This window comes from Lytechinus variegatus, chromosome 2 (genome assembly GCF_018143015.1).
Source record: "Lytechinus variegatus isolate NC3 chromosome 2, Lvar_3.0, whole genome shotgun sequence".
Taxonomy (NCBI): domain Eukaryota; kingdom Metazoa; phylum Echinodermata; class Echinoidea; order Temnopleuroida; family Toxopneustidae; genus Lytechinus; species Lytechinus variegatus.
In genome coordinates, this window is record NC_054741.1 from 78,155,148 (window position 1) to 78,182,762 (window position 27,615).

The 27,615-nt window shown below is 36.2% G+C and overlaps 1 long non-coding RNA gene across 1 annotated transcript; it reads right to left on the reverse strand.

Annotated features, from left to right (window-relative positions):
• Window positions 1–27,581, reverse strand: LOC121409146. Its single transcript, XR_005969126.1, has 4 exons — window positions 27,557–27,581; window positions 20,931–21,026; window positions 20,618–20,650; window positions 1–139 (listed from the first exon to the last, which is right to left on the reverse strand). It is a non-coding gene; the product is annotated as an uncharacterized LOC121409146 (long non-coding RNA).
• Between the last annotated feature and the right edge of the window lie 34 nt (window positions 27,582–27,615).

Here is a 27,615-nt window from a genome sequence, read left to right on the forward strand (position 1 = left end):
GGGGATTCCCAAGGGACATGATATATTTCTTTTTAAACATTGAAGCTTGGCAACTACTCCCTCCCCTTTTCTTTATGTCTCTTATCAGATCATAAAGTAGTGTACTTACATGAGTGTCCTGATCGCTTTCACTGTCACACTGCAAAATAAAAAAAGACACAAAAAAAGAAAACGAAGTTGAGAATTCTGAATCTATGCTGATATATAATGCCTAAGAGACTGTCCATGAACGTGATATTATTATTGAATTATCAACATATGATAAAATCCAGATGATTCAGTTCAAATATTTTATATCTCTGATTATTGTTGACTTAATAGATCAGTACATATTTACCTCCTGCAAATTGTTAAATTTCCGTGTCATCTGCTAGATCTGTCTGTGACAAATCTCTTTATCTTTTTTACCTGAATGTTCAATTACAAAGTGAGAACCATTTGGAATGTTTGCTGTGATAGTGAAGCCGGTCTAGCAAACATTTCCACAAAGATTTCTCATTAAATAAGAAATCCATCAATATGTTTGATGTCACCACATTTTCATATGCTTAGCAAATATGTCTGCAGACTTAAGGAATTCATCAATATAATGTTTGTCTACAGATCTTCATAACCAGCTTATTTTTTTTTAAGTGGGGGGGGGGTTCTCTTATCGAAGGGAGAGTTTATAAAAATTGTTGTACGTAGAATGCCTATGCTGCGGTTTAAAATTTCACACAAAACTGAGAGTGTTCCTATAGCAAAAAGATCGCTTTCCATGAAGTGGTTTTCTGAAACCACTTTCGGCGATCAGATAGGAATGCTAGCGAAGAGGATCTTTCAAACCAGTTTCCCTGAAACTGTTAAAGTGTACTATGGGGTGGTGATGCAAGAAACATGATAAATGATAGAATTATAGCTACTGTACACACAAAGCTTCACATTTGGAAAAGGTAACACACTACTAACTCCAGTATTAATGACAAACATGATCAGAATGATTTATTTCCAAACCTAATAGACAGTCAATTTATAATGCAGCATACAAAAATTTGGCATGTGATTGTGAAGTCTACCGTGTATAATTCATTCAATTTGTAAAGATATATATTACATTACATTGGACTAATATGACCTTTCTGGTATGAATGATCTTAATTGATCCAATGAGGCCATATTTGTAATATAGAGGCAGGCATTTGATTCATACCATTTATCATAATCAATAAAAACAGGCCTCCACTATGATCGCAAAAGAGCAATCGAAACCAAACATTTAGTGCCAACACGTCTGGAGTGCACAAATACTCATTGTGCAGAATTAAATGCAATAAACCCCTGATTAGCTGTCGTAATTTAATCAAAAGCTAATTCAGGCTCGAGAAATAACAGTCTGCCTGAATTAAAGTAAGCCAAATTAACCGGCTGATAAAAGAGTTTGCTCCATGGCACACAATTAGCTCATCTTACCCACACAGTATCAATTAAGCCTCTTGCGCTATGCTGTACATGGCTGCAGCAATAACTTGCAGATTAAATCAATTAGAACTGAGCCTAATAGGTGAAATTGGAGTTGATTGAATCTTGTTAAGAAATCCCAATATATCATCGGCTGTATAACATGACTTCGCAGTAGGCTCATAATACAAGAGCAATGCCCCATCAATACATGCATGGTTGTTAATCAATGGGTCACGATATAACAGCTCTTCTACATTAGCTTCCTAGACGGAAGTGTGGAGGGTTAGTGGTATAGAGATCTGCACTTGAACTGGAAGAGCACGGGTTCAAATATTGTCACACTGTATGAGTAGAATCAGCAGAGTAGCAAGAATTTATGGTAATTTTTCTTTTTTTAATTCAGTCATCTTGAATATAAAGGGGCCATTCCATTATCATGATCTGAAACCCTGATCCGTTTGAATCATTTGATCAGCGGAGGGCGGGATAAGAATCATTTGAAATCAGGAGGAATATAATAACTTTGCATGTGTGGACAGGGTAAACGACAAGCCGCGCAGTCATGGGATTAGTGTAATCTGGTCTTTCACGGAGTACTAATAGTGGCAAGTGGACATAATTAATCCCCCTTTCATTTGGACAATTTTTCTTTCTACAAATTATGTTTTGCTGACTCCCAGTGACAAGCTTAATTTTTCCCTCATCTTGCCGATCTGAAGGTTTGCAGAATCATAGCAAAATCAGCATAGTGGAACAGGGGCCTTGAAATGGAAACAAATTCTTTAAAAAAAAAAAAATTAGTACACAAAATACAGTAATCACAGAACAAGACCCAAAAAATGCATGTTTTATTTTATAAAAGATGGAAGCATATCTTTAGAAAGATGAAACTAGAAATCAATAGTAGATATGAATATATTCATTTGCCCTCATGGGGACCTCTGGGAGGGGGGGGGGGGCGAGGAATAAGGAGGGGTGAAGAACAGCTTTAATCTGACATATCTAATATAGCTCATGCTTGACAGTATTTCTTTGTCTTTATTACCAAGAATATTTCTCTTTCCATAATCCATATGAATTGTAAATAGCAGAGTAAAAGCTAGAATAGAGATCTAAGCAGAGACTTTAATATACCTATTTGCCTGGATAGGGGATTTTCCTGGCTTAAAGCTTAATATTACACCACTCTCCTCCCCACTTTGAGTGAAGAAATTATCATATTCTGCCATCGGCCAAATGGATTGAGTTTTTAAAAAAGGCACTATGAAAGAAGACATTTCACTTATATGCAAATCAATATTGTGGCATTTACTTCATGTTTTTCATTTATTATTTAAGCTTATTTAATTTGATTGTACTTTTCTACCCTCTCCCCTTCAGATGGCCTTTTCAACTTTTATTCCACTTCTCCATTAAAGGAGAATGACACCTCTTTGATCATGTGGTAAAATTCAAACATTACTCAATACGGGTATTAATACATAACCTTATTGCCCTTACATTGGAAAAGAGAGTAGTTTGATGGAAAAAAATATGGGTAAATATCATTATTCATAGGGAATCTGTGAAAAGCATCTATGATAGCCTAGTTTAATTCAGCTAGATTAAACTGTCAATACAAATGCTCTCTCAATATGGTAATGCTTCAGTTAGTAGAGTGGGTAAGCAGATTGGGACCTTCCAATCATAAGATGATGTAGCCAACTCCTTATAAGGTTGAACTACCTATTTCTACAGGAATTTTAAAAACTGAATACACATTGCTCATCATTAAGATATCTTTTTTTTTAAAAGGTGAGAAAAAAAACTATTGGTTAAGACTGAGCCCAAAGAAATAGTGAACTCGGGGCCAGTCTTGAAGCCAGTCCTGAGTATGGTCTTGGGTCCAGTAAAATCCTAGTCTGAACTCTAAGTACTGCAATTTGATATGCAAGTATTTTTAAAAACAAGAGGTCAGTTGCAAAGGAGCCTTGGGTCTGACCAAGACCACTTCAGAAATATGGTTAGGTTTCTGGGTTTGATAATTAACCTGGTTTACGTCTTTAATCTGACTCGGTCCTATCAAAAGTAAGAAAAGAAATAAAAAAGGGTCTTGTTCTCTTCATAATTAGACTAAGACAATAGTTTACTGCAATGAAAATTGAAATGAAAATATCACAACTGTGTATAATACCACACAAACTATACAAAAAAACGCATGAGAATGTATGAAAGAAAGAAAGGAAGGGAGGGGGATGTCACAAGAGAAATAAATAACTTGTGTATTACTGGATGACTGATATGGCATCTTAAATTTAAATCCTTCCTCGCTAGGGAGCACAGATATCTTGCTATCGGCGGGCAATTACATATAGGGCCCTTGAAATCTCCAGATTAGAATATAAGCTGGCGGTTTGGAGATTTGCATAGATGAATTCCATCTAATCTACAGTGGTTCCTCTGCATTTGGTGTTCATTGTATAGATCTTGGCTTGAAATTATGATCAGTCATAGAGGCAGTTCCCTACACTTCTAATCAGTCTGAATGTTGAATGCAGAGAATTCAGGGTTCTTGTGTTAAGACTAAAAAGATAATACCAAGTATGACTTCTGGAAAATCTTTAAAAAATGAATAGCCCTCTATTACCATTTGAAAATTGTCTCTTTGATTACAGATATTAAAGCTAGCAGAAGAAAGAATATGATATCCAGTTATAAAATAGGTTCAAGGATGTAGGCAACAGAGAGTGCATACATGTGTACATTATGCAAGGCAAGCCTTCACCAAGGCACATAATGTTTGATTGTCAGCTGTGTGTTTCTGGATACAGGACTATGAATTTAGGGTGCATCATATTACGTCTAGTACGTAAAAACTGAAAGTAATCTGAAATCAACAATTCTTTTTATTGAAACGTTAAAGCTAGGATTTTGACACATTTAATCAGGCAGGCATACTGATTACGCATGTGTTGTCATAACAGAGAGCACTTTATTCAATTTTGGAGGGATTTAAGCAAAATTTCCACTCCCAATTCATACTGCCGAACCCTTATATAATGCACATAACGTACAGGTCTAAATGTGTGATGTCAGTGGCATATTGGGTATTCACAATGTAATGCAAACTCACTAGGCACATCTTCTAAGCAGCCAGCAACATTGGCGAAAATAGGCCTATGCAGATTTAATGAATAAATTATGAATCTGAGGACAGAATTCAAAGGATGGTCTACCCCACCCCCTGCCCTCATAACTCCCTACTACCATGAACCTATCAATCCCTCCTCACACAAACCAGTCAGTTTTCCTTGACTGCAATGATTATAGATGAAACTCAACTCTAATCCAAGTCAATGCAGGTGCCTTCTTTCTACATCTCCCTGACATGGCAAGCTAATCCGGCTTTGCCTGCTCTCATTATTATGCAGATGGGAAAATCTCAAATATAGTGACATTGGCATGCACCCGCACATCACCGGTGCACCCTCTTTCACAAAACCGATTTTCATTCACTTGTGAAACAGCTAGAATTTCCTATGCTAGGTTAAGCATATATTTTTTTAGAGAGTAAAGATAAAATCAAATGTACAACAAGCATAACTTTTATAAGTCCATGGCAAACCATGTACAATTTTAATTATTTGTGTGTCTCTTTATACTATATCCCCAACCTTATCTGGATATGGAAGGTGGAAGGTAAGAGGGGTGAGGCAATGTTAAGCCTAGCGCACATCAATACGACACAATTTTTTGATATATCACACTTGACACTAAATATAAAACTTCCAGAAATAAAAATTATTTCATTTGAAATTCCGAATAATGTTAGGGATAATAAAATCATAAATTTGCTGTGCAACAAGCCCTGTGTTTGGAGTAAAGTCTAAAATCAGCTTCAAGTCACAGTGAATAATAACATCATTATGATTTGGAATTTGAATTGCTTTTATTCCTACATAGAGGCTTGAACTACACCAAATTTTGATTTCAGTATATTCCTACCACTATTCTGAACTCTGATAGCTGAGATTTTATCAGTTGGGATGTTCATATCAAATATTGAATATAGAATTTCTTTGGAGTTTGGTTCACAATGAATGGAATAGTTTGTGCCAGGCTTTACAACCAAATCAGTCATTCAAATAAAAACAAATTACCACAAAAATCACACCTGAGGAAAACACAAAACAATTTTCTGAAAATTACTTGAAGCTCATAATTTTTTTTTAAATACTAATTTACACACAAGACAGAGAGAGGTTGTTAATGTCATTCATGCCCAGAAGAATAACTAATTTGTGGCTCAATATGTTGAAGGATTTGTATCCTCCTTCTGGGTGGAGAGCAGTAATTTTAGATTCATGGCTTGCTGAAAACATGCATGCTACAGCTGAAGTTAGAAACCAAAATATATAATATGGGTGCGAGAGTTGCAGTACAAGATGTAAATAATTGATGTTTAATATGTGAATATAGCATCACACATACCTTTATAGGAAACTAAGAAAACCAACACAATTAACATTTAAGAAATACTGCAACTGGAGTGTTAAAAAAATAACTTTTGAAAAATCTCTGGCTTGAAATATGTAATCATTGTTGGCAAAGCATTACTAACAGGAAGCCTGATATTAAAATGAAGTACAAACAAAACAATAAATTTGCCATTCTCATCTTCTTACTAAGTCTTGATAACATCACAAAACAACTTCCATTACGGTACCATCAATAATGATATACAATAGATCATACTAACCACTTTGGCTCACACTATGTATACTTGCCTTTATTGCAAACATAGAGTAGCATTATTCATTTCTATTGCCTACCCCAAAACCATCAACATCAATATTTAACAATGAGACATCAAAGGAATTTTTTTCATGACAAATAATATCAAGACTTGTGCATAAAGAAAAAAGCTTCATCTTTGAGAACTTCATCATATCCAAATAAAAGGGTATAGTGAAATAGTGTGAAATAAAACTTGTGACTCATAAACTAAAATGAATGCGTTAAAACCATAAGAAAAAATCCTGAATGATTCAGAAAGTAAAAAAAAACTTGTTCTAAACTTCACATCACTAAAAATAGCTGAAATATGGGTCCAAAATGCAATACTGAAAGATAAAAAGTAAGGATCCTCCTTCAGAAGTAGGATAAGCTGTCAGTGATATGTTCTAGATGAAGTTTAAAGTCCCCCGATTCTACCCCCTCACAATCGGCTGTATAAAGATATTTGAAGAGCATCCTTCTATCTCCCAAGTGACAGGAGATAATACCCTCATGGCTAATACTAGATCCCTTCTCATCTAACCCCTATCACATTCACATAACACCTTGAGAGCCAGAAAGGCATAAGATTCCTCTCCTTCACAAAGAATGAATGTCTATCTGACCCTAACTGATAGATCTATGGAGATGGAACATCATGATCTCATAAGCCATCTTCTAACTCAATTCCTGACAATGGAGAACACCTTTATCCTTCTCTTCCAAGCCTTCATGAACAGAATTCAAATCGAGGCTTACTCAGAGAAGTGACAAAAAGGAAACTTTAAAAATATGAAACCTGTGCAGAATGACCATTCAAGTTGATTGATGTACACATGCCCCATCAAAAGTGTGCAAAATCATCTCTAAATCCATGGTGAGCCATGTAATTCAGAGTATTTATTTAAACTGATCATATGACAGTAACATTACACAAATTGTTTTCATAGATAATCTGCATCACAAACAAAAAATGTGCTAAAATTACGGTCTTTACAGGTGGTCCGGGTTACCAGTCAAATATATCGCTGTACACATGTGTGACCCAAAATCCGTATTTAAAGGGTTTTTTTTTTTCAGTTTTGGACGCGGGCCTTGTGTGCACTTGTTCAGGGTATCTAACACTGATTTTTTAAGAATGTGGTGGTTTTGAAAGACTGGTCAATGGTCAATTGCTGGATCAAACATAGTTAGGGTATGTTTTTCCCCCAAGCTTTTCCCATAACTTTTCCCTCATTTCTGAAAAGTGTTTGGGTTCTTCCCGATTGTAAGCAACGACCCTGGGAACGGGCCTGGGAAACAGGAAAAGTAGACACTTTTTTAGGGGGTCATATTCTGGCGACAACTTGTTTAGGGGGTTATTTTGCACACAGAGAAAAACTTGTTTAGGGGGTGTTTGGAAATAATTTGGTCACGCATGTGTACAGTAATACACATACAGGGGGTGGTCTCTCTGGATGTCATATTTACAGCAGTAATTTTAGTTCTCTCCGGCTGTGTTTATGCAATCTCTTGCCAGAATCATTATTTGAATCCTGATTCAAAACACAATCACAGTATCTGCAGAATCAGGGTTTAGTTGTCCCTCTCTTCAACATTGTATCTCCCTCACTTCAGGCCTAGCAAGTGCACATCATAGTTCAAAACACAATCACAGTATCTGCAGAATCAGGGTTTAGTTGTCCCTCTCTTCAACATTGTATCTCCCTCACTTCAGGCCTAGCAAGTGCACATCGTAGTGCATAGTCTGACCCAGGAATTATGGTCAACTTCAAAGTGCGTTTAATTGCAAATGATACACAACATTGATTTTTTTCATTATTATTTATCTATATAAAAATATAGTAACATCTCGGATTATTTTTTAAATTACGATGAAACCTTTTTTTGAAGGAAAACGTTGAGGTAAATTAAAATTAGATGTAAAAGATCATCCCCAACATACGTAGCTTGTATGTCATTGCAAACAAACCATCTCAAACACATGTACCGGGATTCCTTCCTTGCTCGCCGTGCCGATTGAGAGCTGTGCAACACGTGCATAGATCTACTCTCTCAGCCAAGGCGAGCAAGCAATACGGCATGTCTTGTGATGGTTTGTTTACGATTCCTTCCTTGCTTGTCTTGCCAATTGAGAGCTGTGCAACATGTGCATAGATCTACTCTCTCAGCCAAGGCGAACAAGCAATACGGCATGTCTTGTGATGGTTTGCTTACGATCACATATGCTACGCATGATGGGGATGATTTTTTACATCTAATTTTAATTTACCTCAACGTTTTCCTTCAAAAAAGGTTTTATCGTAATTTAAAAAATAATACGAGATGTTACTATATTTTTACATAGATGAATAATAATGAAAAAATTAATGTTGTGTATCATTTGCAATTATTCGTAATTTTGTCGAATTAATGAGATAAAAATTACATCTAACAGAACGAGTGACAATCTATCCAAGCCACATGAAGTTTATCGTCGGTGCATATCGTCTGCTGCTATTCGTTCAGTTGATTTGCCTTCAGGTTCGGATTATATTCACTTGTTTGTAAGTACAGTTATATCATTATTTTCCTAATTTTAAAAGAGGTAGTAGACTCTGTTTGGATGTGGTTATTCATTTTCATGAATTCAATTTGGCTCGCGCGTTGTAGCTAGCACTTGTAGCAGCTGCATGAGTTGGTAGCGAGTCGGTGTTGCAAGTTGAATTGTCCGACTCATCATCATCGGCGTAATTCCCCCAATTTACCTCCAACTACGTCACTTTGTTGTTCACTTCATCATCATTCTCTTCATCTTCAAAATCATCAATCTGAAAATCCAAATCTAGATAAAATTCTGGGTTTTCTTTCATTTCGTGATCGAAGTATTCAATAACAGTGTGGAGAAAACGTACCCACGCAACAGGTTTTGCATGCAAGTGGAGCTTCATGTGGGAGAGCCTATCACGCCTCTCGTACAGACAGTGATGTCATCAAATTCGGGTCAATTCAAAGACCGATGCGAGGCATATTTCGAAGAGGCATTTTAGCGTTTTTTAATCGGTGATTTTCACCTCATGTATTATTTTCGTTATTTTTGAATGACCCACTGATAATACCCACATCATTACCTTTCCATTGACATATAATAAGACCACATTCATAATCAAAATATTTCTCCTTTAAACAAATTTCACAATGCTTTGTCAAACTGATTAAATCAATGACTCTCACAAATAAAATCATCATCTACTTTCCAAAGTTCTACATATAAATACTTGGGATGAATGGTTTCTCTTTTCAATCGTAATATAAAAAAAAGAACAAAATATTCCAAAAAAAAGAATTCTCATCAACATGGCTCCTATATTTAAGGTTACTCAGGAAGTGGTCGGGTAAGAAACTTTCCCATAGATGACAATAAGATGCTACTTGTGTATCTTCATCTGACAAATTTAATCCTTAATTTTAGAAACTTATCTCCTTTAATCTCCATCTGATCTCCTTAGAAGCTTAATCAATCAAATATCAAGTTAAAACCACGATCTCACTTCGTATAACATCTTATTTCCCAAATCTTAAATTAATACTAATACATGTCACTATACTTCATTTCTGATAAATCATAGTTCACAAACAGGAGGAAATTTTATTCAGGTTTTACTATTTTTCAGAAAAGGGTATTTACCAAGATTGTCCTGTCAGTGAAAGTAAGCTTGATTTTTAATTTATTCATAACAAAACATTAAAAGCCTTATTTGATCAGATTACATTATTCATATTGCCAACAGTAAAATTTATATTTTATTGCTGCTTTAAGGATATGTCAAACAGATGTCAAGTAAGATTTAACAAATAACAAATATTAGAAGAACCTATCAAAGATATGCCCTAAAAATCACAGAATAATAAAGTTACACATTGTAAAATTTTAAAGTTTGTAATATAACTATAAATGCAAACTACTCTTGTATAAGTAAGTACATGTAACATAAATTTAATTTTTGAATGGTTTTCGAAGATATAAAGGTAATGAAAAAAATTCAAAAAGTGTACGGAAACAATGTCAGGATTGTATATCAAATGCACAGGGGAACTAATTTCAAATTTGCTGAGAAAAATATAATGCTTTCATACTTGCATATTACATTGCAAAATCAATTTTTAAAAATAACTCTATTTTACCTTTGATTTTCACTAAACCATAAATATGTTTCTTTAATTTACGCTTTTTCATGGTATACTTGACCTTTCAGATTGAATGAAAGCTGTTGCCCCATATTTTGAGATCTAGACTAACTTATGCCATATAGTCTTAGCTCCCCCCCCCCCAAGAAAAAAAATGCCAAAATTTTGATAACATGTATTTTTCTTACACCTACCAGGAGCCTGTTGCATAAAATTTTTTACCTGAGAAAACTCCGGTAAAAACTGAAAACTAAGGTTAGTCTGATTTCTGCCATTGACTTTAACACAGGGCAAAAACTCAGGTAAAAATTACCTGAGTTTTCTCAGGTGAAAAGTTTTATGCAACAGGCCCAGAAGCCAGAATGGGTACGAGAGTGGGAGGGGGAGACCGAGTCAAACGTGGGAGTATACACAATCACAATCAGATGGCATTTTATAAAAACATTTATTGAAAAAAAGTGCCAGAGGGGCTCCCCTTCCCCTTATAGTTCTACTGCCCCTACTTTTATTGTGTTGTTTCCTCACAAACTTGCTATCTGCAGTTAAAGCACAACTTAAAACCAGAGTTAAAAGTAAACCAAAGATTAGAATAAAAGCTTTTTAAAAAGGGCAGTTTATATAGAAAACTATAACTCTTCTCTTCTGATGAATTTTACAATTACAATCTGCATCAAAGTTTATTAGATGAAACAAAATTCTAGTTCCTTTGTAATAAGTAAAAAAGGCCATCCATTTATGAAAATTACATTTCATTTAAGATAAAAACTATAGCACAGTGTACTCAAATTTCACTTTGACAATGTTTATTATCTTCGCAAAATTCTTATCAAATTAGGATACAACCATCCTCATTAATGTTTCAAATTAAGGGAAACAATTTCTAGTCAAATTGGAAAAGCAAGCCATTTTCACAATTGAATAAAAAACATACGTACATTCACAGAATTCCTTATCCCCACACCCCCCCCCCCCTTCATGAAAAATAACTTTCCAAAACAATTTGTTAGAATTTTGAACAAAAAAACAAAATTGTCATCTCGGTTTGGCCATCTAATTTTAATTAAAGTTTGTTGTACTAAATAGAAATGAATCTGAATGTTTAGGAGTGCAAGATTTTCTTGTTGGTGACTCGTTCGGTTTGTGACATTCATCTTTGCCTAGTTCCACCCCACTGTCACAAATAGGCCCAAGGATAAAGCCGGATCATGAAGGTATATCCTAGGGAGGAATAGGTAGAGGATTACCAGACCATGTACAAGCTTTCTTCAAAATATCCATCTGCTTCTTTTCACAATAATCTAGCAGCAACCCCAAGTAATGGGTTTTTCGAGCCACATTAAACCACCCGGATTCACAGGATATCAAAAACGCAATCCCCTATCTCCTCAAGAGCCTGACAACCTGATTGCTGCCAACAATGAGTGATGTGTTCACACGTACAATGTAACGTAGCTGCAGGAAGAGATCTTCAGGCAATCATGCAGAGTTTGGATTCTTCTGGGTAAAACTGAACTTGTTCCATCTATTTGCTTCTGAAACCCTCACAAGGGAAATGGTGGATAAATCCCTGTCCGAAGCTCCCTGTTGATACTTTAGTGCCGATGGGGACCTATCCCAAGACACTCTGGCAATTTTAGCAGGCTTTGTGGCAAAGCTTCAGGTAATGCTTCCCTGGAAGTGAAACTGTTGTCCAGAAAGAGTCTCTAGATCCATTGCTGATCACAACTTGATTATGCTTATAGCTTCTATTCATTAGGCCTTACTTGACTTTCAGGTAGGTATCAAAGGACATCATGTTAAATGATCATCAAATAGGCAGTTTTCTCTATTCACCATCTTTATTCACTCGTGATAACCTATTTAATGGGATGACTATGGGATCGAGACTAGTCTGTAGCCTCTATCATCAGAAAGCTCAAGCATCTTTTTTCGAAGCTGATTGCCCAGAACGGTACAGGTACAATAAGACATCCAATGGAGACGCAGTGCTCATCACTGGTAAATTGGGAAACCAGTTGGGTAGCATTGAGGTAACTTATTTCAAAAAGTCCCATTTCTTACAAGCAACTTCTTATGTACAAGCCAGTTAGAAAATTCAGATTTATCACTGTTTGTTCTTTAATATCTCATAGAAAAGGAATGGATGATCGATACGGAGTCAGTTTGGTAGGATTGGGGTTATTCGTTCTAAAGAATGCCAATGTTTCTTTACATATCTAAGCCATTCAGAAAGATTTCAGATTTAACACTGGTTTTGGTTTATGTAATTTCCTAAAAGTTTCTTTAATCAGTCTGTAGATACAATGAAATTCCCCTACTACAGTCTGTACATGTTCCCGTTGGGCTGAATTGCATTTTGAGTGCAATCTGAACTTGATAATCGAGTCAATATTAACCCTCATCGCTAAAAGTATTTGGTGACAATTTACAAGCTAATAGCTATGCTGAGCAATAACCATCATCTGCATAACTCCACTGTGAATTTCTTATTTCTAGATGGGGACTAATAACATTGTTTGGTTCATATATAATCTACCAGAGTTCACAATAACTCAAGAGGACTTTCTGAAATTTGAAAATTCTCATAATTTCATAACAAACCCTCTGGCAAAACTGAAGGGAAAAAATATAGCAAAGAAAACAGCAAAGGCTTATTGAGCGAAAAGCGCCAAATCCTTCCAATTATTGCACCTTATACATTCACTGCCCGGATGTCAGCTTCTGCAAAATTGGAACTTTGTTATTGCTAGAATATTTTGCCTAAAGGGGGTATTATCATAACTTAGAATGGGATAAAGAAATTGTTGCAATCCCGGGTTCTCAATTGAGTACCATTTTTTTTTATTGCAGTGACATATAGCAAGATGATAAAAAGAAATGACATTTTTAGGGCTTTGTAAGAGTGAAATCTGCAGTGGTTAAAAAGGTCAGGGGATAAGGAATCACTAGCTTTGGGGGAACACTGGGGGTTTTCTGAACGGACAATTTCAAAGTATGAAGTATCATGCTTTATAAGAACTAAATCATTCAATATCTAGTGTGCATATTGATGGGGGTATTCCTGGATTACGTTTACTAAAAATAACCAAATTTCAGAAGGAAAGACTGACATATTTTAATTTAAAATATATGAGAAAATTGAGTACTTTTGATAATATAAACTAATGTCCTGAACAATAGAAATTCACCCAAGTACAATTAAAGTCAATACAATTTTATTGATTTTTTTCAGACTAAGAGTTTGAAGACTATATAGGAAAATTGCAGAAAATAAATGATTAATGTTGCTTATTTTTAGTATGATTCCAAAGATATAAATTTTTAATCATCAGGTTGAAAAAAAAAATCTTCAAAGATATTTTACTGTTGCTTCCTTACTATGGGCACCTGCAGTAATAAGCTTCATTGCCACATCATTGCAACCATTCAACCCATGATTCTACACTCAAAAAATAAAAAAATAAAGGTTTTGCTTTTACTGAACAAATTGCTCTCATTTGAGGCAAGTAGTCAACCAAATGACCCCAACAAAAAGTTCAGTATTGTCACATGATACATTTAAAACTCAGAGAGGGAAAATAGATAGGAATGAACACATCCTGACAGGCCAGCTTAAAGCAACCACTTGAAGATCATATCAGATTGAACATCAGCAGGGCAACCAAATCTTTCTCACTCCATCTACCCTACACCTTAATGCTCTAAGGCCCGTGGACACCAATCGCCCATGAAACTCTAAACTTGCCATAATATTTTTGCAACCCGGTATGCAGAATGGGGATGGAGATGGGGAATACTTTGGCGGGTTGACCGTCCTTATTGATTGCAAGAAAGAAAAGGAGCAGTGCCACTGGTCACGGAAATGGGAACGTTATTCAACGCCTTTTGTCGCCACTAATATTGCAGCCTGGAGGTTGCAGGGTTGTTTATCTCCCCTCCGCCAAATCCTAGACTGTCAACCAACAACAAAATATGTCCTTTTCTATTGTCACATTGCCTACCAAAGAAGAAACATTTGATAGTGTTGTATTTTTCTGATAATCTGACATTTAGCCCAAAGCTAATCAAAACAAACAACAAAATGGCTCGACTTCCGCTCTCTGAACAGCCACTAAAAGCTCCTTTCCTCCCAGGCAATTTCTTATTTTCAATGAGACTGTTATAAAATGATACATGCCTTCGATGTTCAATTACTCTTGCTGGATAGGGTGCAGGGGTGGGGGGGGGGCTCAGGATATCTTTTATTATACATGTATATAAGTCTAACTGCTTAATTCAAGGGGTCTATAACTAACCACACTTTGATCAGGGAAAAACGTCATTACTTCCCAAAACTAATTGTACAGAGCGTTTCCCTGATCACTGACAAGTGTTACACACTTCTTTAATCTTCGCACCTGAATGGCAGAGAGAAATTTTTTGGATGTGAAAAATCACAGAAAAGACACTTGATGAATGCTTCTCAGGATTCTCATTGACACAAGTTGCATCTTATTTAGATGTGAAATTATTAGCTGTATAATAACGAGTGAATGAATGAGTGTGAGAGAAGAGAGCGAGAGAAAATCAAATCAGAACTCCAAAAAGAGATTTCAAGAGACAAGACAGAGATGAGGACAAACAACAAGAAAGTACATTCAATTGGCCAAGTTCATTACACTTCTTTAGAAAGTGTTAAAATGAATTAGGATTCGGCAATCTTCCCTTTCACAATGCATTATAGTTTCCAAACAAGCGTTAAATTTGTGATAGATGTCATATGTTATCTCTTGGAGTGCTTTGGTTTGCCGTCAATTTAAAACTGAGATTAGAATAAAAGGATGGTAGGTGAAGTAGAAACAAACTGTCATCATTAAAGAAAGGAGTGGCATCAAATGGACAAGTCTACATTGAATGAAGTGTTCACACACACAAAAAAAATGTTGCATGACTGTAGCTAGCAGTATTAAAATGACAAAGTTACTTAAAACATTGATAAATCTGAATTTTACTGATTAATATATGAAGTGCAGTTTTATGGTACACACAAACAATTTGAAAAGGACCTGGATGTGTAAAACCATAGGAATGTTTTTTTTTCTCTGTTGAGTCATAAAACGATTCTTGTTTAATTTGTGCAAAGTTCTCATGATTTTTGTGTAAAAGTTAATACTTTAATAAACTACGGCCAGTCAACAGATAAGAACACATTGAAATTTGAACATGACATTTTGCAAGAACAGTCTAATTGTTCTAGCAAATTCGTGGCTTGCTCAATTAAGACATTTGGCTAAGAAGACTGAAATTTTTTACATTCACGTCCTCCACAATTCGTAGAGTTGGGGAGGTAAAAGTTGTGCACAGATGACAGAGATCTGCTAACTGGAATGTGAACAGAAGATTGAGCATCAATACATTCACAGGATATTATGTTTGCCTAACATGTTTCTACATGGTGTTTCAGGACGTGTGTGAACAAGTTAAAAAGGTGTTTGAATATATTCAGTAGAGTACTTACTACGCTGTGTATATATGAATCCTTATTTGAATCAGGATGGGGTAAATGATGTATGGCAGGGGATTTAAATCCTTTTTATCATACATCAAAAATTCTATTTATCCAAATATGGAATACCGGGGGGGGGGGGGGAAGTAACTGGCTTGCTTTACTTAGTTTACCATTCCTCTCTTGTAATTTGCCCACCCTCGACTTGCAATTTCCAACTATATCATGACTGTCCAGCACTAAACTAAAAAGAGAAATTGATGAATGTAGATGGTTGACCAAGTTCAATAATGAGATGAAGCAATGAAGCACAGAGTACAGATACAACAAACTTTGCATTGATTCTCTTTGCTGATCACACGTACTACGTAACACAACTTTGATAAAATTTTGTCAATATTTATCATTTTTGCATACTGTAGTCCAGGTGTAGAAAATCCATTGAGATTGAATCGACAAATTGCTGAATTTTCTCTTTTGTTTCTCAAGGCAACTATGGGAGGTGAGGAAGGGGAGGCTATGAACTTTTGGTTGTATGTGAAATGCCTAATAAAGAATAATTTTCATAATTGCCCCTCCCTTCAACTATTCTTTTTCACTTGTTCTTTTTGTAAGTGATCACACGTAAAATAGTATTCCCTTGTACACCCTTGCTTCTGGTGGCGACTATAACCACAGGTGGGTCTTAACCAGACAAAGCCAAACCTCATAACGAAAGCTTGAATTTAGCACATATGTGCATATACATTTGGTGTAATGCTCTTGCTGCATGTGCACAAAAGTCTGAATTATACGGCATTCTCTGTAAAGCATTTATGGGACCAGGCTGAAGTCAGTCAGAAGTTTGTTCTGATGAAGACACCCCTCACGAGATCCATGCAAAGTACTTGATAACCACCATCCATCAAACCAAACTATCAAAATGGCTATGATTGTCATATGAATAATCACTGCTAAGAGACACTGTATGGCCACAGTGATTTACAACCCGTCTCATACAAAATTGGAAATCATAAAAGATTCTTGTTTCCGAGCGCAGCCACAAAATTGGCTAATTATGGTTCTTTTCACAAAGAAACCCTACCAGTTCAAGACTGGGATTTCTGTAAACATCCAAATTTTAGAAACTAATACTGTGGATAGAACATGTCTATTTTTCAGGAGACTAAAAGCTCCCTTGATAATAGAGTTTTATATTTTTCGATTTTCTTTCACTGATTCGTTTTATTTTTATTTTTCACGTGGGAGGTGGGGGTGTGAGCTTTACATCAATCAACTTGGAATCACAAAAATAATTCTGTATTATTCTGTTCATCTCGTGGCTTGTATTAAATAATGGAATCATCCATAGCCCCCCCCCCTTCCTCTCTCTTTATATCACTCTCACATTTGATAAGATTTACAAGTTAGTATCCCGCAATTTATACCTACTTATTTTATCTGGATGGAGCTTGCAGAGGTGAATTAACATCTTGACAAAGGTAGCTAATGCAGCAATTAGGTTCATATCCTAGACCCTGTGATGTTTATGACTCATATTTATTCTACTATCTTTTGCCAAAAAACTTACAAGTCTGTTTCCACTATAATAAATAAAGGATTATTTAAATTAAATGGAGGCAAAATCTGGACCCCTTGATTATTATCACATAATTAAAATGTGTTTTCTTTTATTTGGGTACTTTTGTATTCTGTATGTAACTTGTATATATCATGCATTGTTTATCTAATATTATTTATTCCATGTCACTTTTGTTAAACAGCCTCGGTAGACAACAGCCTAGCACCTGAAAGCGGGTATATTGTTTAATTCTGTACTTCTAGATGTTTGTGGCATTACCTGAGTATTATACACACATCATTTACTGTGACCTAGAAATTCATTGGAAAGGGTGTCATGGGTAATTGACAATTGTCAATTAATCACAATTACACTGAAATGCCTGTTATTTCACAACCTAACACATGACAATGATATCAGTAAATTCACAGGTGGAAACTGGTGAATCACTTCTACAGGTAAACCAGTAGTACTATGTGTAGGAGAAGTCTATAATGAACTAAAATAATTGAGTATCTGCTATAATAATTTGTTATTAAGAATCAAGGAAAACGGGGTCATTATTAGGTAACATGAGGCCCCTTGTGTAATCAAAATAATATGAATAACTCATGATTGAAAAACATTTTTTTAATAACTGTTATCTGGAGCCTAAAAAATCAGATAAATTTCGCCCTGTGTGAGAAAAGATATGAACAAACCCTCCCCATGAAGTTAAAGTGAATTTCTCTAAAGAATCGGTTTAATCTTTGGAGAATACTTCCACATCTAACCTAGATTTTTAAAAAAGGGAAGGGGTGGAGAAAAGAGAGGGAGCAGATGTGGACATGGTGGAGGAGGGATGAAGATAGCACTCTTCATACAACCTACAAACATAATAATTAATAAATATGGGTAAAAATTACATTTTTATTCACGTTTTAGAATCAAGTGACTATTTACAGTACATCATGGTCATATCTGGCCTTTTGACCAAAAGAGTTTTGGAGTGTCTTTATCATTCCACAAGGTTGATAAGTAATTGGTCATGAAGCTTGAAACACGTAAAGCATTTCATGAATAGAACTGTATGGTCCCTGGACAATGCCTAAAGAAATTATAAAACGGTGTAGATAATTGTTTGATTCAAAAATATTAAGCAGTACACAAAAATGGACTTTTCATTTTGTACATGCATCATGGGATTCTCTATTTTGAAATTACTTAAGATGCTTTCCTGACAAAACCCCTCAGATCAGCACAGACCATGCCAAAACTGTTACTCTGCAAATTAATTTCCAAGTATTGGGAACTTGATTAGATTACATGGAAAAGGTTTCCATGAATGCAAATGACATCTGCTTCCAAGAGCAAATAAAAATAGTCATGATGTACAGGTAGTTATACCCAAATAAAGTGTAATGCCTGCCTATGAATTCTTCATGTTTTCTTAAGTTGAGAGCATTCAACCATCTTAATCACTATAGCACATGAATGAATCAATCTCTCGTTTATAATACCTTGTTGGAACTTAAAGCAATTCAGGTGAAATAGCAGATAAAAATATATCAAGAAAACAGGAAGAAATTAAGAGAACGTTTCAGAAGAAAAAGTAAGGAAAGTAATATTTAGCCACAATGAGTAAAATATGACATCATAATGGGAATAAAGGTAACAGAGAGAAATAATAATAAAACGGAAGCTTTGGTGATTTTGAAGCAATCAATAAATGAAAGCTTCCAAGTGAACTCTAAGCCTGAATTGTAGGAGAACATGATAAAGTTTCTATGCACACCAACAGTGGTTACGGTGATGTCATTTCAAATCATCCTCTCCAGCACGTCCAACCCTCCTTCATTTCATTCTATCGACTACTGGGCGTGCAACATCCAGAGTCACAGAGTGTGTGCAGTATTGAGTGGTACCTGGTAGGCTTTGAAATAGGAAATGCCAAATGAAAGATATTCTATGGGAGAGAGCAGGTAAGGATTGGATTGTAGAGGTGGTGGTGGTTGCTTTCACCACCACGGCTCCCGCCATCGTTGAATTAACCTGCTTGATGGAGTGAGACGTGATCGCGCATCCCGCTCTCGGCGTGCCAACAACGCGAACCAACACTTCAAGCGCACGTCTAATGCGGGCATTAGTAGGGAGGAAAACCGACTCTGACAATCACAAGTGCTTAAGAGCTTGTAGATCCAATAAAAACTCTGCAATTGACATCGGCTCATGGGGTTAAACGCACGTCCATCTCTCCTCTTTCCTTCTCCTTTTTCAAACATCCAATGCTATCGAAGAGGATGATAGAAGAAGATGAGAAAGAAAGGAGAATCCATCTGTTTTGTTTTTGCTGTTTGCATTAGGCAAGGAAAACATGCCTGGTCTCGCTCAGAACGAGCTGCCGACAATTTAATGTGGCCATTTCATGCTTGGCGAAGCACGAACACAAAGAAATCAAATTTGAGCGCGTCTGATTGTGTGCTCACGTGTGTAGCTCTCTGCATGCCTAGTAAAGGAGTCACTGGCACGTACAACCACAAAAATTATTCCACGTTAATTTGGGATGACTGAATTTACAGGAGTAGCAGCACGAACTCGGGCATGGAGGTTAGCCCTGTCTTACTTGAGATGTTTGCAGCCAACGTGCCTTTAACATCCAGTCTCGACGATAGCCATGAAAGAGATGGCAAATGTTTATCAAGTGTGTCTGTCTTCTCTCTCTTTTCTTTCATCCCTAAATTGAGGAAATTCTATGGCAACGTTTGTCATTTCCGTTTCGATGTGTGCTTAGAACAAACAGTTTTTCATCGGTTGTAATCATGGTTGACATTTTACAATAATGATGCCCTACATGCCAATCTTCATTACAGTACCAGAAAACTAGAATGCTAACATAAAAATTAAGGACTGTGCTAAAAAATATATTAGCACTCAAAGCAATGTCAGATTTTCAAAATTGGAGGATGCTCGGAAAAACTTGCATGTACTTGTGTACCTTGTACTTCAGATCTAACAGTTGTTGTTATTAAATCTATGACCTAAAAAAAATTGCAGATCTCATTAGATACAGCATCCAATGCAATTTTTATTTCTCATCCTGCATCTTCAAGGTGCATCCATATTTTTCCAAGTGCCACAGGCCAATTTTAAATCAAACTGAAACAATGATATTCTACCAATCATCAACATCTCTGAATAAAAATAAGATACAACAAATACTTGATACTCACCATATAACCACTCCCAGACCGTGCTGAGCTAGCCTGTGGTTTTAACAAGCAAAAAAAAAGAACAGAAAGTGTAAAAAGTTGACTTGTAAGACCAACTACTTACTCAAAATATATATTTTTTAAACTCCCTAGCTGACTTGAGGTATATACAGGTATATCCTTGGTTTAACTGGCATTATTTTCATTTGCAGTCAAATTTAGTTGTATGAAATTATCATTACTTGACTCCTTACTTATATCAAGGATCAAATACTTTGTAAGTCAATAAACTAAAGTAAATTCAGTGAAATGCAAGCCTGATATTATCACTTACATCACTCAAACGATCTGAGTTGGATCTTGCATTCTGGGGTAAAGCATTCTCATCTCCACTAGCTCTGCGATGATTAGCTCGGTGAGGGGAACGCGTCTGTAAAGATAACCAAAAAAAAAATACTCATTAAACTTTCAAAATCTAAAATACAGCAGTAAATAATGTCATAAAGCTGATTTAAATGAATGTCAAAAAACAAGAAAAACATATTAGTAAATGTTTGATTAAAATCCATTTATGAATAATAGATTTGTAGACTTTTTACTTATAAATTTTGTGATGTAACATCCAAGCATCTGCCACATATTTCAAATAATATGAATATGACAAATTCTCATTTCCAAATGCTTCAATATGACTCAAAAGTTTTTGCAAAATGAATGCAATCTAAAAAGTTGTTTTCTCTTTTCCTTAAGAATATATAATTTACGGAATTTATTTCAAATGAAAAATGGGGTAGCAGCTTCCATGTGGCTTCATAAAATTCTGTGAATCCTGTTATACTATTCCTTAATTTTCTGCTTTAATCCAAATTAAATAGAAATCAGGCTGAACTTGCAATCCAATTTGGTACATTACCCCATTAACCCTATCTAGGCCGGGGGGGGCCTCGGAGGCCCCCCCCTCAACGAATCGCGCGATATTTTCGCCGTGCGAAATTTTTTGACCGCGCCGCTCGCTGACTTTTTACTTTCAAGTCTTGCGCAACTTTTGAGACCAATTTTGCGTCACCCGGGTACGTGGTTCCAAAATTACGCAACATTATGTAAGTGCATGTCAGACCGAAAATTGCTCAAAAACGTGATTTCGTGTACAAAGTCAATGCAAATTGTGTTTTCAACCAAAATTCATAAATGTATGATTATTTTTAGTTTTTCTAGTCTAAATATATTCATTTTATGCTTTTTATGATCACAGAAGAGTCCCCAACAAATTTCATTGAAAAAACAATGAAAAACAAAAGGTCAAAAAACAAAGAAATACATAAGAAATTGCAAAAACAATATAATACATAAGAAAATGATTTGATATCACAATTTTTTTCATGTACACTTGCTAAGGACACCACAAAGAGTGTCTATACCAAAAATTAGTACATTTAGAGCTTTATTTAGGGAGTTAGAGGGAAAAGTATGATTTCGCATACTAATTACGCATAAATTAGCATAATCACTTAATAGCGATTCGCATGAAATAAATTACTACACAATCTTGTAGATTATGCCCCAGGCAACCCGCGTGCCAATTTTCGGCGCGATCGCGCGGTCGACGGCCGAGATCTTGGGGGGGGCCTGGGAGGCCCCCCCCCCCCCGGCCATAGGAACTCCCAAAATACCCCGGCCTAGATAGGGTTAAAGGGGGTTCAGTGAGTAAGCCTGAATGGGTGGCTCCCAAGGTCAGGCCTGAATCATTGTAAAAATCATTGCTTTACATGAAATGTTCTAGTATGCCATCTTTTGAGGTATACCACCCATTAAAAGGTACATGTGTATATAAACCTGATTAACCCTTATAGACCGCAATGCCTATAGACCCTGGTGTTTGTAATGCACACACCAGTAATTCATCTGCATATTCACTGGAATGAAGAAGCAGTGTGCGAATTTGAACATTTTAGACATGAGGGGAAACTTAAAACATGGTAAGTCATTTTTTTTCTAATGACACCAATGTACATCAGTATGCTATTAATAAGAGGAAATTATTAAACAAGTGGAATGCCTCTGGCTGTCTCACCTGCATCACGCGATTCAACATAGCAGCAGTGCTGACTTTGAAAACTACTATAACTCACACAAGATGTTCAGTGATACTTGGTTACTCTTATTTCCACATTTTATGAATTAGACCAATACACTTATACCGTGTTTACACATTGACTCGGCTCGGGGGTTGAACACGAGAGCCGTGCTCAACACGGCAATTTTATGCTGTGTAAATGCGATCAGAGTGATCCGCGAGCCGTGTCGAACACGGCTTTATCGATCCTAGAAAATCGAAGGTTTCAACCCGCGACCCGAGTCAGACTCGGCAATTTTTTTGTGTGTAAACAGAAAGCCGTGTCGAACTCTCTTGATCTAGGTCACTGCGCGCGCTTTCACTTTTGGCATTGTTGTTGTTCGCACGGACAAGATTCGATTCCGGCGGTGAATTTCCCGCCTTTAATTTGCGACGTCATAATTCTTCTTCCGTTCGAGATCCGCGAGCCGTGTTGAACTCGCCTTTTCATATGTACGTATGAACGCGATCTCTGATCCCTTCTTCGCAGTCTTCAACCCGGCTCGCGGATTCAACACGCGAGCCGAGTCAATGTGTAAACACGGTATTACAGAGATAGGATGGTAATTTAACAAATACCCCCAATGTGGCAAAAGTTCATTGATCTCACATGACCTTTGACCTTGATCATGTGACCTGAAACTTGCACAGGATATTCAGTGATACTTGATTACTCTTATGTCCAAGTTTCAAAAGTCAGATCAATAAACTTGCAAAGTTATGATGGTAATTCAACAGATACCCCCATTATGGCCAAAGTTCATTGACCTTTGACCTTGGTCATGTGACCTAAAATGTGCACAGGATGTTCAGTGATACTTGATTACTCTTATGTCCAAGTTTTATGAACTAGACCAACATACTTCCAAAGTTATGATGGTAATTCAACAAATACCTCCAATTCGGCCAAAGTTCATTGACCCTAAATGACATTTGACCTTGATCATGTGACCTGAAACTTGCACAGGATGTTCAGTGATACTTGATTACTATTATGTCCAAGTTTCATGAATCAGATCCAAAAACTTATAAAGTTTTTATTGTAATTCAACAGATACCCCCAAATTGGCCAAAGTTCATTGACCCTAAATGGCCTTTGACCTTGGTTAGGTGACGTGAAACTCATGCAGGATGTTTGGTGATACTTGATTAACCTTATGTCCAAGTTTAATGATTTAGGTCCATACATTTCTTAAGTTATGATGACATTTCAAAAACTTAACCTTAGGTTAAGATTTTGATGTTGATTCCCCCAACATGGTCTAAGTTCATTGACCCTAAATGACCTTTGACCTTGGTTAGGTGACGTGAAACTCACGCAGGATGTTCAGTAATACTTGCTTAACCTTATGGCCAAGTTTCATGAACTAGGTCCATATACTTTCTAAGTTATGATGTCATTTCAAAAACTTAACCTTAGGTTAAGATTTGATGTTGACGCCGCCGCTGTCGGAAAAGCGGCGCCTGTAGTCTCACTCTGCTATGCAGGTGAGACAAAAAATGATCACCACAGAGTAGTTTTTAGGACTTAATGTGAGTATATGTTGTATAACAGACCCCGGAGTCTGCCCAGCATAAACTGTACAGCATTATTACATGAAATATGCCAATTTTAACTGTACAGCATTATTACATGCAATATGCCAATTTTAACTGTACAGCATTATTACATGCAATATGCCAATTTTTACAATCAATAGAATTCAATAAAATCACCAAGAACTAAAACATCATTAATCTTGTATTTCTAACAAGGTACAGGTACATTCCATAACATGCTGTATACAATAATCATATCAACATTCACTACACATACGTACAACCAGGTACACAACCTACTTTATTTAACATCTTTGATCACCAAACCTTTACAATGCTAGCTTAATGACTACCAGGATACACCTTTACACCCAGCTCAACACAAATCATTATACACCCTTCAACTAAAACACCAAGCCATGATGAAACACTGTTCCCTCTCTCATTTATGATCCCTTTTCTTATCAATCGGTAAGTATAATTTATATAAACATGTTTGAATAAAGAATTATGATGTGAAATTGTAATTTTACACATGCTCTTAAAAACAAGAAAGAATGGATATAGAAAATTAAAACAGGAGATTACAAATGTGGTTTTGTGAAGCATGACTCATAAGTGCTTATTTGAGAGCCCTCAACAAATTTCAAAGTATGATTGCACTTTGTGAAAACAAATTATGTGGTAATGTTTTTAATCTATAAACATTTTTAAACTATGGTCTACAGAATTTAGGGGGGAAAATATGTATTTTTGAAGAGATAAACATTGTGTACAGGTATTTTTGAAGAGATAAACATTGTGTACAGTATAGTACGTGATTTTATGAGGGAGTTTAGTACTGGAAGAAGGGGTGCTTTGGTAATATGAATATCGTATTGAGTCAGCTATAGGATCATGATTCTGGTGGGGAAAAAAAAATCATCTCTGGAACTCCACTTCCTATGGTAATAGATTCAGATGAGTAATGATGGATGGCGCATTATATGCAAAGATTTTAAGATGATGGGAAAAGATAGATGAGAAATGAAGGATGAAGATAATTAAAGATAAAAGGAGGATGGAATAAGGGAGAAGTGGAAAGAAAAGGGGATATAAAGAGGGAGGAAAGGAATAAAAGAAAGTTAAAAAAAAAGTTGAAGTATACTACAGCAGAAGAATACACAGAAATAAAGATGAGAACTGAAAGACAGAAATAGAGAAGAGAATGCAAGATCCTGTGGGATTTCCAACCCTAAATCCCCTATCTCAATGCAGAAAATTAAAACATGGGAAAAAGAAAAGAAGCAAATATACAATAGAGAGAGAAGAAATCTAATCTATCATGAGAGAGATCCTTACTAAGCTTTGGAGAATCTTCATGCGCAGCAATAACTGTTTAATGCCATGCAGGGATACCCATGTTAACTTGCTATCCATGCTTGGATGTATTATGCAAAGCGGCTTTGGTGGATTTGAAGAGAAGGAATCCCATAATTCCATTCCGATCCATCCATTTGTCTTATTTTCATGAGTCTGTGAAGACAAGTCAGGAATTCCATCCTTGTCTTGCCGCGGAAGCTCTCTCCACTTGGTGCAATATCAAAAGTTTATAAAAGATGCTTGATATAGGAATGAACCTCTGATATAAACCAACCCCTGCTTATTTTCCAACATTTATGATAAAGAATCAAATATAACTCCTGGTAGGAAAAACATACCGACTAACCAGAAAATGGCAGGCTTCGAGTCCTTTTTTTTATTATAATAATTGTACATTGTAGTCAATGCAATCAATCGTAAAACAATGTTCTACCATGATTGCGAAGCTAAGTATTACCAGCCCCTGGTGTGAGTTTAGAAGTTGAGAAATTAATTTAAAAGTAATTGATAAATATGTGCATGACTTTTGTTTGAAATAAAACCTGTACAACAGATATTAATTTTTAAAATTTTCTTATCTTCAAAAATGCAACTTTCCTTGAGCCAGTACAGCATGTGATCCTTGATTCATTTTTACAACAACCCCTTGTTCATCCTTCCCCTCTTTATTCAAACCACAAGAGCAAGAGATGGTCATGGATTGTGCGCAGGAAGCGAAAACAGAACGCATTCTAGCCGCGGCTTTCACAGTAACACTCCAAGAGCACCGTGAATAACACTTGGGCTGTGAAAGACAGAAGAGGGTTTCAAACAAAAAGGAAGTAAGAAAGTGAGACGCGAAAGAGGGGACGAAAGTGCGGTGAGAGGCGCAAGTCACGATAAGTCTGTCATAGGCACTGGCGCAATGTAGAACGTACTCACCGTGACATGGAGTTCCGTGAAGGGCCCTCACACCCTGCTTAAAGATCTTGCTGCGGGGAAATTGGATATCGAGGACAAATAAAGGAGCCCCCCTCAAGTAGAGACATTACCAATAAGAGGAGTAAAATAATATCTAGTGCTCAGGTTCGCAGATGAAGCGCTGCTGAATTTGAGTAGGCAGATAATGTGAAGGATGGGTGAGACTTGTTACAATTATTCACGTTAACCTCTCCATCTTACTATCTCTTATAAAGGAAAGGTATCTCAAAAGTCATTCTTTAGAGTAAAGGCTTCAGGCTTCTTCCTTAACGGCTCTGTCATACACTGTCTAACAATTAAAAAAAACTGTTAAATAGCTGCAAATTTAATTTGAACATGTCCAAGGTTAACAAGAGTGTTGCTGGGGCAAGCACATAATATGCCCGCCTGTAACATGGAAAATGGAGTTATTGGTCAAGTAAGAAAAGTGGAAGGTGGCAACTCGACCTTTAACATTTTTTACCTCAAAATCAATAGGCTTCCTGGGATCCATGCTAGTATCATACACACTAAATTATATGAAACTATATTATGTTACACTTAAGTTATCACCTTTACAAGGACTTCAGAAGGATAAGACGAAAATATGTCACTGTGACTTTGACCTTTGACATTTTGACCTGAAAATCATTAGGCTTTCTGGGATCCATGCTATGAACATACAAACCAAATTACATGAGCCTAGGTTACGTTAAACTGAAGTAATGGCATTTACAAGGAAAAGTTATTGGACAGACGTATGGACAGACAGACAGACACCGAGTGTGAAACCATACGTCCCATCTAGGACGGGCTTATATAAAAAAAGACTGTCAACATTCAGATACTTCTATAAATCAGCTAAAGAAAATTAGATTATTTAATCATATAAACGTGCTTCTCAGATCATTAGACCCATTATGTGACAGGTCCATTTATACATCCATGCATAATTTTCCTCTTTTACCATCACAATCCTATATCCATTAAACATTTTGAAGGCGCACCTGATTCTGACAAAAACAATCTTTCACAAAGGACGGTCGCAAATTGTCACATCCATCAC